We start from the raw sequence: 16,315 nt of genomic DNA, 5'->3' as shown, positions 1-16,315 counted from the left end.
CAGTAGAAAGACTAAGATGGAGCCCATGGAGCCTTACCATGCTTCAACATTCCCAATTATGGCCTTTAGGAGGAGAAAGAAGGTTCAAAACATGTAGACAACATTGTGCTTCATGAAAGAAGCCTGTCACAAGACCACCGATTATATGATTCCCCATGAAACGTTCAGAATGGGCATGTCTATCGGGACAGAAAGTAGATGAATAAGTGGTCTCTTAGGGCCAGGGGAATGGGGGATGGAGGGGTGATAGCTAAAGGCATGAGTTTTCTTTCTGAGATGATAAAAATGTTCTAAAATTGACTTCAGTGGTGTTGTACACTCTGTGAATACAGTAAATAAAAACCATTGAATTGTACATTTTTATTTATTTATTTTTGTTTTTGTTTTTTTACAGAGACAGAGAGAGAGTCAGAGAGAGGGATAGACAGGGACAGACAGACAGGAACAAACAGAGATGAGAAGCATCAATCATCAGTTTTTTGTTGTAACACCTTAGTTGTTCATTGATTGCTTTCTCATATGTGCCTTGACCACGGGCCTTCAGCGGACCAAGTGACCCCTTGCTCGAGCCAGCGACCTTGGGTCCAAGCTGGTGAGCTTTTGCTCAAACCAGATGAGCCTGCGCTCAAGCTGGCGACCTCGGGGTCTCTAACCTGGGTCCTCCGCATCCCAGTCTGACGCTCTATCCACTGTACCACCGCCTAGTCAGGCTGAATTGTACATTTTAAATAGGTGAACTGTGGTATGTGAATTATATTTCAATAAAACTGTTTAAGAAATGAAAAACAGAAGTCCACGTAAGGCACGCCCCTCACCCCAGGAGCCCCAGCGGGCCTTGTGCTCGCAACCAGCCCTCTGCTGCCCCCGACGCTGCTCTGGGTGCCGGCGCGGGGCTGCTCATAGCAGCGGAGGCCCGGGAAGGCTTCCTGGGGGTACTTTGGACAGAGGAGCGGGGAAGAGGGATGTGTTGGTGGTAGAAGGAAGAGAACACAGCAAGGTGCAGTGGGTGTGGGGAACAGGGGGTAGAATGTCACTGAAATTTGGTGGGGAGGCCTGGTGGTGGGCCAGCCTCAGTGTCCCCTACACAGCACCCACTTTGGCCGTCAGCCTGGCATGTTCCTGGAGGGAGCATGGGGGTGGCAGTGTGGTGGCACCCTGCAAGGGGCACATATGCACCTTGGAGATCTTGCCTTTAGTTGGGGGACGCATCCAGGGCAATATTTCTGTAAATACAGTTCTGGCTCCTGGAAAGTTCTCGTGTCTGTGGTTTGCAGTCTGCAATAAGCCGTGACTGTACACCCGGCCCGAGGCCCACTGAGTCACTCGGCCTGGCCCTCTAATTTGGGGGAACTCGCAGACCAACTAGGCAGCACCTCAGTCCTGAGCGCCCTTCCCCCCTCGTCTTCCTTCCCAGGCCCCAGCTCTCTCTGCAGCACAGGAACGACCCAGACCCTAGCTGGTGCACACTGGGAACTGTAAGTCCTCGCTGGCCAGCGGGAGGCCAGAGGCCAGGGCTGGGAGGAGGCAGCGGGAGGCAGGGGAAGGCAGGCATGGGGTGGGGGAGGGCAAGGCAGGAAGGAAGGGAAGGCATTTCCTGAGGCCCCGGGCTCTGGAGGAGGCTGGTGCGCAGCTGTCTGAGCTCCGCAAGAATGAAAAGAATGAATGGTGGACAGTGCTGGCCGAGTCACGGGGGGTACTCATAAAGAGGGGGTGGGGGGCAAACCCAGTGCCCCTCAGCCTGAGCCTGAGGAGGCCCAGAGTCTTCTCCTACCATGCCCTGCATCTCTGGGACACTGCCGAACAGGTCCCCGAAGGGCTGCAGAGGCCTGGGTGATCCTGCCGGAGTGGGCTCGGCCCTCAGCCCAGGGTCCCCCACTCTCCCTGCAGGCCCCTTCTCAGAAGGCCCCCTCCTGCCAGAGGGAACCGAGAACTTGACCCGAGAAGGAGCCCAGTGGCTGGTACAGCCTTCCCGGGAAAGGCCCCGGGCCACACTGCTGGCTGCCAGCGCTCCCCTAGCCTTCATTGGGTCGCCGCTACCCCAACCCGCTTTCCAGTGCCCAGCCTGGGGCTCCAGAGTCAGGGCGGGTGCTTGAAGGTAGCAGGGTGCTGAGGGTGGGGGGCAGAGACAGAGAGCTGAGAGTAGGAGAAGGTAGGGATGGCAAGCAGCCGGGCGTGGGGGCACCCCAGGCAGGGCAATCTAAGCCCATTGCCACCCTGGAGGTCTGTGTGTGGAAAAGGGCCTGGAGTCAGCTGCAGCCTGTCCACCCACAGCTGGCTTACAGCTGTTTGTGCCCTGGCTTCAAAGCTAGAGAGGGAGGACCAGGAGAGAAGCGGGGCATCTAGAGGGCAGGCTTCAGGCTGCTGGTCCCCTCTAGGCACAAAAGCCTGCCTCTGGGGGGTGGGGCCTGGGAGTCGGGGAGGTGCTCAGTAGGTGGGGCTCCCAGGGGCTAAAAGGAGGCCTCTACAGAGGTGGCAGCAGGGAGAATCCCCTCTGAGCTCCAGCCCACCCGGCTGCTGACCCTCTGAGCCTGGGGCCTGGGAAGAGCAGCCAACCTGGAGCTCCAGGGGCCTTCTGCTCGCTTCCTTCTGGGGCTTTCCTGGCCTTCCTGCCCCGGTACATCCAGCTGGCTCCCTGCTCACTCTTGCTTCTGCACATGGTTCCCCTGTCTGTTCTTTTTGTCGGTTCCAACCGCTGCCTTGGGTCTCCCCTTTGCCTCTCTGTCCCATACTTGGGCACTGAGTAAGTTTACAGCCTTGACTTCCACCGTTCCCTGCCCCTGAGAGTACATGTGCTGCTGGACCAGAAGCGAGGATGTTCTTGCAGAAGCAAGATGATGATTGAGTATAATGAGTGATCCAAAGGAAACAGGTCGGGTTTCGGTGGTGGCATGGGATGGGGGCACAGGGAGGGCTCCTAGGAGAAGGCGGCTCTCCTGCCTCCCAGCCCATCCCTGGAGTGCTCACACAGGCTTCTGGCAAAGCCAGCCCAGAGCAAGGAGTCACGCCCAAGGGAGCCCCTTTACGCTCACTCCAACCTCCAGGACAAATTCCCAAGCAGGGACACATCACACACGCACATCAGGGTCACTTCTTGAACAAGTAACTTTGCCCTGAACTCAGCCGAGACCTCTGACAAGGCCCTTGAGGCGCCCGGGTGCTGCAGCCGCTGAACCCAAGCCTGTGTCCTCAAGTTCACGGCCTTCTGTAGGCCTCACTCAAAGCTGGCAGACTTCATCCACCCCCAATCTCTGCACTCTCAGGAGCTAGGCAGGGGAGGGTGGAGGGTGACAGCCAGGCCCATAGTCACCAGGGGACAGCCTCACCTACCTTGAGGCCAGAGTTGGGACATCCTAGAACCCCAAGGCAGACCACATAACTTGTGCCCAGGAGAACCTTCTGGGTGCAGGGGGCTGGAATCATTCCCCAAGAGGTTCGTGCTAATAGGCCCAAGGGGGAGCTGAGCTGCTGTGGAACGGCTGGGACTCCATTACCCTGGAGCTTCCCAGTGCTGACGGCCGATGGCTGAGGTGTGGCTGGTGAAAGCTGGCACTCTCTATGCCAGAGCTTTTTTTGACCTTCCCCTAAGGACATAATCACACAGTGGCTCTCCGCCCCAGGCTGCCAGGGCTGTAATTTCAGGGCCCGAAGGGGGCTCTGTGGAGGCTGGCCTATGGCTAGCTATCTTTAGAGAGGCACGGTCTGGGGTGTGGCCAGACAGGAGATCTGCCGACTGCCTAGGAAACCTGTGGGACACAGAGATGCTATGAAGCACCCCAAGGCCCTGTGTTCTTCCCCTGGGGAGGCCAGCCCCCAGCGCTTGTGCTCAAATCTGTGAGCTGCTTACAGGGCCAAGAGGCTCTGCTGCCGCTGTGGGTGAGCGTGAGTGTGGGGGTGCATGCAGCCAGTGTCTCCTGGCCTGGCCCTACGTGGCTGCCATGGTAGGGGAGGCATGGCACCGGGCATACTATCTTAGATACATCCTTTGCCTTCTTCTGCTCCCTGTGCTCCTTCCTGGGCCTGTCTCTTCTGGATTTAAGAGCTGGAACCAAACTTGCTACCACGTGAGGTATGAGGCAAGAGGAAGACATGTACCCAGATGTGCAGGAGGCTAGACAGGGAGACCCGCAAAGGAGCAGGTAGTTGGCCCTCAAGTCCGGGCACTGGGGACAGAGAGGAGTACGTCCATGGGTTGGAGAATTTGGAGGTCGATGGGCAGGACTCTGGTCTGTGGCTGGGGATAAGGGGGTCAGACGTGCAAGATTCCATCGAGGTCCCAGAGGGGAGATAGCAGTCCGACCCCAAGGAATGCATCACTGTTCCCTGTCTCCATTCTCTGCCTCTCACAGTTGTTAGCTTATATGTCCTCCTCCCAGTCCCGACTGTCCCACTGTCTTTACCCTCAGTCCCACCCCCCACCACCTCCTACTCTTGTCTCAATCCAGGGACCAACCAGTGCCTCTTTTCTCACCACCTGAACCCAGTCACTCTTACTCTGTAGGCACCGCGATTACAATTCTCAGTGTTCCCCCAGATCCCCACTGATGGAGCCAGCACCGGCCCTGAAGGGGAGCATGGTACCCGGCCCCGTGCAGGCACGAGCGAGCAGAGGACAAGGGGTTGGGCATGGGCGGAGAGAAGGCAGGCACCAGGTGACACTGCATACCCACTGCACTACAGTTGCTCTCCTGGCTGGGGCTCCATCTGGGATGTGCCTGACCGGACTGCTGATCGTCCCCTCTCACTGGGGGCACACTGTACTGCCGCTGCCACCTCCCTGTTCGTCCTGACCTCTAGCTGCTGGCACCCTTTGCCCTGAGCTCCTTGGCTCCTAGGGAATTGTCTGGGCTGGAGAGAGAGCCCTTGGCCCAGTCATGTCCCCTTGTTGGACAACCTTCTAATGATGACAGGGGGATAGAAAACCTGGTTTCCTTGCCCCAATTCAGGACCAGCTCAGCATCAGAGCACCCGCGGGGCTTGGCTGGGCCTGCGTCAGTCGTTGCAAGCCAGCTTTTTCTTGGGCCACTTCCGCTCCTGTCCTCCCCACCCCTAGGTGGTGGCCTCAAGAGCTTCCCAGTAAACGTCCTGCACGTTAATTCTCACCTCACCATTTGGCTTCCTGGGAGCCCAATGGCAGGCACCCATGAGGGGCTCTGCTGTCTGCTGGCTTGGGCCTAGTTCCGCTCAGGGTCACTGAAGGATTGGCCTGAGGGGCGGGGTTCAGCCCACCTGACAGCAGCCCCATGGGCATCACCTGTGGGCTGCCTGCTCCTCCGTCCCCAGCCCTCCTCTGCTGCCTACGCCCTCGGGCCCCATGGTACCTCGCCCTTCTTTTTCAGGCTCTCTGGCCTCATCTGGTCAGTGGAGGTAAGAGCAGTGGGGAAGGGAGGGATTCACACAGCCCCGGATTCCTGTGCCTTCCAGGGCCTGACCTCTGACTGTGGGGAAGGAGGCCGCTGGCTGGGGGTTGACAGAGCAGGAGGGATGGGGAGGAGGGGTCGTGAGAGCTGGGGAAGCAGCAACCCTCCCCATAGGGGCCAGCTCCTCAAGGGCTGCTGACCTCTGACCTAGCCCAAACAGGAAGTGCCATATTTGTAGGCCCAGGCCGGGTTGGAGAAAGAATGCAGGGATGAGTCCAAAGCAAACACTCCGCCAGCTTCCCAGGCCTCTCCCCGCCCACTGCCAGAGCCTGACCCTTTCTCTGTTGTGAACTGGAGGAGGTGGGGTGGAATGGGCTGGGGGTGGGTGGCTACAGAGAGGGAACGATGTAAGGCTCACAGTTCCCAGGCTCAGCCTCTAGCCAGAGCCAGTGGCAAGGCCAGGTCTCCGCAGTGGGCACTCGTATCCTCCCTCTTTCAGTCTATCCACATCCAGCGGCACAGAAGGCTGGGGTCAGTCCTGCTCCTATTGCATCCTTGATGCCTATCTCTTGGCTGTCTCTCCCAATCCCGCCATGTGCCTCCCTCCCCCTTCCCTGGTTCCTGGGGCAGGAGCTGGGCCTGCTGCGCTCCCTGTTGCTTGTGGCCCCTCCTCTGCCCCTCACCCTTCCCAGCACTGGGCATGATGGGATCATGAGCTGTCAAGGCTGACCCAGTGACCCTGCCCAAGTCCTGGTGGCTCTGCTCACACAGGCAGGGCAACTGTCCCAGTGATGTCATGGGGCTTTGAAGACCCTGTGTCCCCACCCAGCACAGCTGGCCAGTCCTGTCCTCAAGGCTCGGCAGGGCTGAGCCACCACAGCCGGCTTGTGTCTGCATCTGTCTCCCCCACCAGGCAGACAGTCAGCAACTTTGGCCAGGGTGCAGCCACCGCTGGGTCACCAGGGCCTGGCCTGGCCTTCCAGGGACCAAGTGCTCCTTTCCCAAGAGTTGTTAAGCGGATGCTGCTCCCAACCATCCCCTGGCGCCAGGTCACACGAGGGCACATCTTGATCCCACATCTTTGGACGTCTGAGGCTGCCCCTGAGGGCTGTGGGGGGTGAGGCAGCTGGGGACCCACAAGATAGATTGGAGATGGTTGGGCACTGGGGCTGGGAGGGAACCAGAATGAGGGCCCTGGGACTTGGAATAGGGGGAGAGAGAGAGGCAAGGTGTTCCTGGCCTGGGTAGCTCCAGGACAGAGGGCCAGCACCAGGGGCCCTGCTCTGCTGGCTAAGCCCACCTCTGTGCATTCACATCCAGGACAGGGACGCTTCTTAGAGGACAGGTCCTGTTGCTGCTTTGAGCAACAGAGATGAGACTGGCTACCAGATGGCTTGGGGACTTCAGGACCCTGGCCAGAGCAGGTGGGGGTGAGAAGCTCTCGGAGAAGCTTCTGGAACCAGGTACTCTTAAGCCTCTGCTGATGAAGCAATGTCCAGGATGTGGGCCCCAGAGACTCCATGCACAATGGAGACCCAGCATGCTCATGTGGCTTTGTCCAGGACGGAGGGAGGGAAATAGTGGAGGCCACGGCTTGAATAAGACACATTTATTACGTTCAGTCCAAACCAGCACTGCACCCCACTGGGCTATTTATTAAGTGAAGGGGCCCCAGCAGTCAACAGGAAATGGTCACATTTGAAGAATCAGGGTGTTCTAGATCTTTCTCCAAGTAATGCAAAGATCAGTGGAGCTGAGCCTGAGTCCCCCTCCCCAGTCCAGAGCAGGGGTTGGGGAAGCCCAGCAGGTCGGGGCTAGGAGCTCTCCTCTTCCCCCTGCTGGGGCTGGAGGACCACGCTGCAGAAGGGCCCCGATGCAGGACAGTGCGGTAGGGAGGCGGCGCCTGTTGATGAGGTCGGAGTCCGGGGCTACCCGTGTGTCACAGATGGAATTCAGGGGCACATGAAGTGGGGGTGGCAGGGCTGAACAGAGGAGAGAAGACCCGAGGAAGGAGAGGCAGGCATCACAAGTGTAGAGAAAGAGAGGGCCCCACAGTGAAGGGACAATGGGACCATCATGCAGAGAAGTGACCCAGGGCAGAGGGGCAGGCAGGAGGCTCAGCCCTTGTTGCTCTGGACTGGAGCTCTCCTGCCTTCCCCTTGCCTATCCCCTGCCCGGATTCTGACGTATGCTGCCCCCCACCTTGGCCTTCCAGGCCTGAGAGCCGCTGGGCTGAGCCTCCCATCACACCAACCAAGATGGGCGGATGGGGGCGGTGAAGGATTCCCCAGGCCAGCCCTCCCTGGCCCACCTGGCAGGCAGGGCCTCATGACTTCAGCCATGTCTGGAGGAGGGAGGCGTGCGCCAGCAGGACAGGCGCAGGTGGGCGGCCCTGCCCGACCTTGTTGTGGCGCAGATGCAGCACCTGCAGCCCCTTGAGGCCCAGGAGGCCACGTGGGATGGCCTGCAGCTGGTTGTTATCCAGCAGCAGCTCGGCCAGGGAGGCGTGAAGGCCCCAGAAGGAGACGCCGTGGATGCCATCAGCATGTAGGCTGTTGTGGGACAGGTGCAACAACTCCGGGGCTGGCTCGATGTGTGCCAACACATACCAGGGACGCGCTCAACGCGGCTGTGGTGTAGCGTCAGGTGCTGGCGGCTGCTCGGCAGGAAGGGGCCGAGGGTACAGGAAGGGGCGGGAGGCGACATACACGAGTCGGTTGTGGGACAGGCTGAAGATCTCCAGCTTCCTGTGGGGCATATGGGTGCGGGGTGAGCTGATGGCTGCCCAGCCACAAACACAGGCACAGCTAGAGCCCAAATCAGGGTCCCTGGTCCACACCCAAAAGGAGAGTGGGGATTTGCCCCCAGACACAATCAAAGCTACAGCTCACAAAGAAAGTACCAGCGGAGGTGCTGCAACCTGGGGAAAGGGTGCGAGAACTGGGGCAGTCGAGGTGACACCTGTCTTCCCCAGCTGGGCCTGTCCCTGCTTTGTCCTTCCTCGGTCTCACAGTCTTTTCCTCTTGCCCTTACACATTTTTGTCCTCGTCCTGCCTCACCCAGGCTAAGCAGAAGAAAGATGGGGAGGAAAAAAATAGATCCCTCAGAGGGTCAAGCCCAGGGGACCCTGAGGGATCGAGGAGGCAAGCGGTGAGCCCAGGTCATTCCATGGTGGGTGAGGACAGGGCGGCCAGGGAAAAGCAGGAGCAGAGGGTGCTGATGCTTCTAGAATGGGTCAGAGCAGGGGAAGTGGCTTCTCTCAGTGACATCCCCCACCCCCTGTGGGTGGGCTCAGCCCTCGGCCTCGGGGCCCATGCTGTCCTCAGCCCACAGGGCTGGGCGCTCAGGTGTCTCCTTGAGCCTCGGGAGACAGCAGCCCCCTCCCCTTCCACCAGCCAGAGGAAAACTGGGCGGTGCCAGCCCAGGCCTGACTGGCTGCCAGCGCCTGGCCCAGGCTCCATGGCAGGAGTGGAACAGCAGCTGGGCGGCTCCTCCCTGGGCTGCTGTCTGCTTTCCTTTGCCCCCTTGGCAAGACTGGAAGAGGAAAAAGAAATAATTAAACCCAAACATTCTGGTAACTTTTTCCTGGAACACGAGAACGCAGGGCGGGAGGCTCTGACCCCTGCAATGGTAGATCGGACTATCTGTTGGCCTCTGTCTCTCCGAACCCCTACCCTTCCCCCTCGGTGGCGGTGGCAGATCCCAAGGACTGTGTCTCACCAGCCTTCCTGCTGATCCCGGGACCATGTCCTGACTCCTTAGGGCAGTGTCTTTAAGGACCGGGTCTCCTCCTGGACCCCCCCTGCCTGCACTCCCACCCAGCTGTCCAAACAGGATCACGGGACTCATCCCGGAGCCTTCCTGTAGTGGGATGAATAGTGGCCTCCAAAATACATGTCTACCCAGAACCTGTAAACATGACTTTATTTGGCAAAAGGGTCTCTGTACATGTAATGAAGTTAATGATCTTGTGATGAGATCATCCTGTATTACCCAGATGGGCCCTAAATAAAATGACAGGTGTCCTTGTAAGAGATAGGAGAGAGACACAGAGACGGAGCTACATAAAGACAGAGGCAGAGACTAGACGCAGGGGTCCCCAAACTTTTTACACAGGGGGCCAGTTCACTGTCCCTCAGACCGTTGGAGGGCTGGACTATAAAAAAAAACTATGAACACATCCCTATGCACACTGCATATATCTTATTTTAAAGTAAAAAAACAAAACGGGAACAAATACAATATTTAAAATAAAGAACAAGTAAATTTAAGTCAATAAACTGACCAGTATTTCAATGGGAACTATGCTCCTCTCACTGACCACCAATGAAAGAGGAGCCCCTTCCGGAAGTGCGGCGGGGGCCGGATAAATGGCCTCAAGGGGCCGCATGCCGCCCGCGGGCCGTAGTTTGGGGACCCCTGGACTAGAGTGATGTGGTCATGAGCCAAGGAACATCTGGGCCCAACAGAAACTAGAAGAGGCAGGAAGGACCCTCCCCTAGAGCCTTTGGAGGGAGCATGGCCCTGATGACACCTCGATTTTGGACCTCTGGCTTCCAGAACCATTGAGAGAATCAAACTCTGTTGCTTCAAGTTGGCCAGTTTGTGGTGCTTTGTTACGGCCACCGCAGGACACTCATGCATCTCTCTTTCCCGTGTCCCACCATCTCTTCCATGACCATTCTACCTCTGCTGCTTCCTAGCTAAACCCAGCACCAGGCCAGCTCTTCCCACCTGCGCTGCCCCCTCGTCCAAGCTCACGGCACCTCTTAGGTGAGCTTCCTGAGTTTCTTAAGGGCAAGTCGAGGCACGGGCAAGGGGAGGATCCCCAGGCCTTGGGGATCCTGCCAGGTAGGAGGGACAGGAAAATCCTGGAGGAGCAGGTGGTGGCTGAGGGCCCAGGCTACCCTGAGCCCCTGGTGGAGAGATGGCTGACTCAGGTGACTCACCTGAGACCAGTCCCAAGCAACACGGCCACCCACAGTGCTCTCTGCCTTCCCGCCTGACTCTCGGGTTCCTTTGGGAACATCTTTCCTCTCTGGCCTCTGGCTACCCACTGGGGTGAAGCTTGGGTAGTGCCAGGGTGGTGGTGACACTCACGGGAGATTGAGCCAAGCTCGGGGCACCAGCTGGTCCTCCTGGAACCAGTTGTTGCTGGGCACCAGCACTGAGGCTGCGGCCGTGGTTCAGTGTGCCCTCTCTCACTTCCTCAATGATGTTGGCACCCAGGTGCAGCTCCTAGGTCCGAGGCTCCGAGTGAGGGGCTGGTTGGCCACTCAGTGGTGGCCTGCTCCCTGCCCCCTCCCACCCGGCCCCATGTGTGGTACTTCAGGTGCCAAAGTCTGCTCCTCTCAGGGCCGTGGTCATCTGTGCAAGGATCCCAGCGACATCTGCTAATGGTGCCATGGCTCCTTAGGGTGCCACAAGACAGCCCAGAGAGTCTCACCAAGCACAAGGGGACCGTGTGGTCCAGAGAGGGCATGGACCTTGTTCAGGGACATCAGTGGTCCAAAAAAGTCCTTGAGGCCCAACTCTGGGATTCTGGAAAGTTAGATCAGGTAGAGGGGAGGCTTTTGGCACTGAGGCCTTGTGGGTTTATTGTCAAAATTCTTCCCAAGAGGCCTGACCTGTGGTGGCGCAGTGGATAAAGCGTCGTCCTGGAAATGCTGAGGTCGCCGGTTCGAAACCCTGGGCTTGCCTGGTCAAGGCACATATGGGAGTTGATGCTTCCAGCTCCTCCCTCCTTCTCTCTCTCTCTCCTCTCTCTCCCTCTCTGTCTGTCTCTCTCCCCCCCCCCTCCTCTCTAAAAATGAATAAAAATATCTTCCCAAGGGCAGCTGTACAAGCCAGTGGCAGATGTTCTGTTCATTTGACCACGATATCGCCTCTTCTGGCCTTGGGGCTCCCAGCTCACCTGCAGGGAGGTGCTGTCCATCCTCAGGTACAGCAAGCTGCGTAGGGGCTGGAAGGCCAGTGGGAAGATGTGCCTATCATGCAGCTGGCTCCCTCCCACCTCCAGCATCAGCAGTTGCCTGAGCCCTGCAGGTGGGTGGGCAGAGGGACACCTGAGCCAACCGTGGAGCTCTGAAGGCCTACGGGGAGCTGCCTGCTGTAGCTCCCTTGGAGGCCACCAGGGTCACTTTCCCAGGCTGCTGCTTCCTCCTCTGCCCTCCAGCCAGGCTGTCCTGGTAAGACCCTCCCCTTGCCCACAGCGTTCCAAGGCCTCCCTGGATGCCCAGGCCTGAGTGCTTGGTCCCTGCCCCCAGGGCCTGCACATCCTGGGAGCGGCTGCGCCGTAGGCCCTGCAGGCTGTCGCTGAGTTCGAGCTCCTGCAGGAAGGAGGGCAAGGCCGGCACTGTGGACAGTGAGTTTCCATCCAGGTTCAGCCGCTTTAGCCGTGTCAGATTCTGGAAACAGATGCGGGAGAAGGGGCTGGGGGCTGGGATGCTCTGTGGGCCTGGAGCAGACTTCAAGGCTAGGCCTTTTAGGTGTGGCTTTGGGCTCATCCCACCCAGGGGTCACCCCTATTGGGTTGCATCATGGCAACCTAGTTCCCGCTTAGACCAAGCCTGTCTGGGGGTTCCAGACCCCCCTTAGTTTCTGCCAGGAGTGCTGCTTTCTCATGGATCCCCATAATCTGTGCTGCCCTCCACACTCCCAGCTATGGACTGTGTCACCCCAAATCGTCCAAGCCCACCATGCTGGTTACTGTGTGCAGCGCTTCTTCTAGGCCTTATCCCCCAGGCAGGGTGCGGTGAGGAGCAATGGGTGCCCGGGGCCATTTCAGACTGGCCCAAGCTCCCTGAGAGAGCAGGTGGGAGGACTGCAGTGCTCCTTACAGGTGTGGGGGTGCAAGCCTTGGGCATCTAGCTTGTTCTTACTCAGGCCCAGCCGTTCCAGGCTAGGCAGCCCCCGCAGTGTGTGGGCCAGGATCTTAGCAATTTCATTCTCTGTGCGCACACACGGGGCAGCCATATTGCACATCTCCTCGTCTCCCTCACCTCACCCACTGTGGCTCCCCCATTCAAGCCGGAGGCAGTAAGGACACACTCCTTGAGGGCGCTGGCTCTTCTGGCTGTCCCTGGTCAAGGCATCTCTTCACTCCCAACCCATGGGAAGGTGAACTATTTCTAAGATACAGCGGGGCGAAAGCCACAGCGGCTGAGGACCACTAGCAGGGGAACCTGGATGTGTGCATTTTCACCCTTGCTGCAGGGTTGGGTGTGGGGAAGAAGACCACCCGCTGCCAGTAGAGCATGGTCAGGCCAGGGTCAGTCAGAGAAGGGATGTGTTTCATCTCGATATTGCCACGGGTGATGGCTGCCTGGCCCAGGAGGCATGAGGCTGGCTGGGAATGCGTGACCTGCTCCATGGTGCCTGGGTCTGCAGGCCCATGCCTGTGCCGTTGCCTGCTTCCAGGCCTTTTCTGCCCATGGTTTGTGGTCTCTGAGGTGCTGCTCCCACTGTGGTCTCAGCTGCAGTCCCCCTGAGCCAGGTTGGCGGGAGACCCCTGGAGGACAAGACATCGCCCCAGTCTGGTCACATAGCAACAGAGGCCTGCCAAGGGGCAGGGCCTTGCCCTGGGCCCCTACATCTGCCAGCAACTCAACCAGCTGGGCTGGAACACCAGGCCACTGGGCTCCCTTCCCTAAGCACCAAGAGGTAGGGTGTGGAAGGGGTCCAGCCTTGGAGAGCTCCCCTCTTGCCCCACACATGAGGGTGCTAGGCGTGGGAACATTGAGAGTGGGATGGCGTCTCAGTGGCCGGTGATGCTCGTGTGATTGGTGGGGGTTGGACCAAGGCTCAGCCTCATTAGACTCATGCACGGCTATTACCTGCACAGGTTCCATTGGGGCACTGCCTGTCCTGGTCAGTCCTCACCTTTGAAGGGCCTCCTGGGCTTCAGGCCCATTCTTCTGGCTTCCCAGCCTCCTGCCTTCCTGCTCTGGCCTTCCTCAGTGGTCACTGCCCCCTCTTGCGCTCAGGGGACCCCGCTGGTTTGCAAGGCCCTGAGTTCTGGGGTCTCACGGCTTTAGCCAACACTGTGGCTGTGGCCTGGGCAGCACCTGCTTGGGGTTGGGCCCCTTGTCACTCCGCTCTTGCTCCTAGGCTGCTTGGGGTGACTCTCTTCTGGGACAGCCCTGGCCTGGCAGGGTCTTTCCAGCTGGAGACTGGGGCCTGCGTGGGGGCTCCATGGCACCCTCTTCTTCTGGGACAGCCCTGGCCTAGCAGGGTCTTTCCAGCTGGAGACTGGGGCCTGCGTGGGGGCTCCATGGCACCCTCTTCTTCTGGGACAGCCCTGGCCTGGCAGGGTCTTTCCAGCTGGAGACTGGGGCCTGCGTGGGGGCTCCATGGCACCCTCTTTGCAGATGGGTGACTCCTGTAGCCAGTCCAGCTGCCGGTCCTCCGGCCAGTCCTAGCCGCCATTCCCAGGGATGTGTTGTGCTTGACCTGCAAGAAGGAGATGGTTTGGGCAGGGGTGGCCAGGACTCCTGCATGGCTGCCAGGCAGCACCCCCTTCGCTTCGGTGGAGGGTCAGCTGCAGGCTGCACACCCTCCCTTCCCCCTCTTCCCTTCTTTGCCCAGGCCTCGCTCTGCCTTTCTGTTCTCTCCTCAGGAGCTCACATCCTCTGTCACAGACCCCCAGGGCTGGCTAATGTCAGAGATGTCCTGGTCTTCTCCTCACCTTTTCATGGCCTTAGAGTAGGGGACCCCTAGCACCAGAGTCACCCTGCTTGCCTCTCAGAACTGGGGACCCTCTAGCCCTGGGGTGGGCCCAGGAGAGCCCCAGGGGCCCTAGGCAGAGGGGCTGGACCTGCTCCTATGCTTCCGGGTCCCTGTGGGTGCTTCCCGAGCAGGGTGTGTGCGGATAGCCTCGGGGAGCTGAAGGAGTCACTGCCATCTGGCAGTTTGCTTTCAGAAGTAGGAGCCCCAGTGCCTGCTGGGAAGGAAGGTTGTTGTAGGCGAGGTGAGCCCAGAGACCACCTAAAGGGTCATCAGCCATGGCAAAAAGAGGACCAATAGCCCCCAGGCCTCCCCTCCACCACGTGACAACCCCACTTAATCAGTATTGACCGTAAGCCTCCCCTGCAGGTCCACCCCTTGACCCCTCCTGCCCCACGTGGGCTACCAGCCACTGGCATATGGGATCAAGGCCACACTGTAGCTGGTTTCCTGGGGCCCCTTGTGCCACCCTATCCCAACCAGGGGCCCCTCACTTCCAGTAGGTCTAGGGCAGCCAGCTCAACTCCCCAACTAGCAAATCTAGATCCATTATTCTAGTCCCAGCTGCAGCAGCTCCGCCTGGAGGAGGGAGCTCTTGCCTTCCCCACTCCCACCTTGGGTGATGGGCATGAGGCTTCTAGAGTCTACAATCCCCCTCTTGCCTTCCAGGGAGGGTTCCCTGAAGACTATGGAACCCCCTAAGGCTCCCCTCCAGCACCTAAGGTGGGCACCAGTGGGTAGCCTCAGGGTGACTAGCTTTTCCTCCCTCTGCCCCAGCCCCAGGGGGAACCCACAGTGGAGCAGGGCGCTCCTCGCCTACCAGCCTCTTCCTGCTGGTACCACCTACTCACCATCGGAAGGCCCGGGCAGGGTGGGCAGCAGCGGCTGCAAGGTGGGCATGCCCATGGGGGCTAGTGGGGCCACGGGCTCTCTCAGGCTCAGCCCCCGCTTGGCCAGGGCCCCTTCAGGGCAGCACCCAAAGAGCCAGGACAGGGAGCGACACGCTCTTCATGGCCACTGTGTGCTGGCCGCGCAGGTTGCCCGGGTCAGCGGAGAAAGTGAACAGCTGGGAGAATGGGAGCAGCGGTCACAGCAAGATGGGACACATTGGGATGGCACTCAGTCCTGCTTCCTGAGCTCCTGGCCCTGGATGCAGAGCTTAGAACCTCCCTCACCCACCCTGGCCTTCCCCCAGGAAGCTCCCCCTCCAAACAAATACCTCTCCAGGCCTTGCTCTCCATTTCCTCCCAAATCCCCTGCTCCCACCTGAGGAGAAAGAGCGATTGATTTTTTTCCTTGGACCTGCGCACTCGCCCCTTTTCTGTAAGGCCTGCATTTATTCTCCACTGGCCTGAGCCCAGTGGCCCCCATGAATGGGGCTTCTGTCTCCACACACAGCAGGCCTGTGAGGCCCACCACAGAGCCGGCCACCCACCCGAGGCTGCCAAGTCCTACCTCCACGGCTGCGAGAGGAGAGGGGCTGGGCCTTGCAGGCAGTGAGCCCCGGGACCTTTCGGGTCCTCGGGAGAGGGGGCAGACGTCAGGGCTATCTGGGCAATGGTGGCTCTGGCACCTTTGGGAACTTGTGGGCTTCTGCCATAGGCAGCAGTACTGAGGACTCCCAATTCCAGAGGGAACAGGATACATGGGCAGAGCTAGGGTGGCAAGTTGGACTCAACCGTTGGGGCTCCAGGACCACCTGAGCATGGGCTTGCCTTGGGATGGCACTGGAGTACACAGCTCATCTCCTAGGCCTTCTACCACCTCCTTGACTACTTCTGGGCAATGCCCTTCCCTCCAGGGCTTACACGTCCCGTCTCCCCCGGCTGTGCTCCCACCCCCACATTGGAGTGTGTGTTGACCAGGGGCTGCCAAGCTCTTCAGGGGCCCTTGGCCTGGGCAGCCTGACAGTGGCCTGGGCAAGGCCATCTCACAGGTACCCCCAGATTTCCTGGCCAAGAGTTCCAGGTCCAGTGTAACCACTGTCATCAGGTGCTCCTGAGATGTCCCCGTGCCTCACACATGTTCTCTGGGTCAGAAGGACACCTATGGGTCAGGGTGAGGCAAGGCAGAAAGGAGACCAAGCCTGAGGGCAGGGGCGGCAGGGTCTATCTAGCAAGAGGCAAAGTAGGGGGTGTTTGAGCACAGGCTCAGGGGCCAGCCCTCAGAGGTCCCCAGCCCCAAGCTCAGCTCTGGGAGCCAAAGGCAGCTGGGGGGTGGGAGATAGCCAAGAG

Source organism: Saccopteryx leptura, chromosome X (genome assembly GCF_036850995.1).
Source record: "Saccopteryx leptura isolate mSacLep1 chromosome X, mSacLep1_pri_phased_curated, whole genome shotgun sequence".
NCBI lineage: Eukaryota > Metazoa > Chordata > Mammalia > Chiroptera > Emballonuridae > Saccopteryx > Saccopteryx leptura.
Note: the sequence above shows the minus strand (reverse complement) of the source record.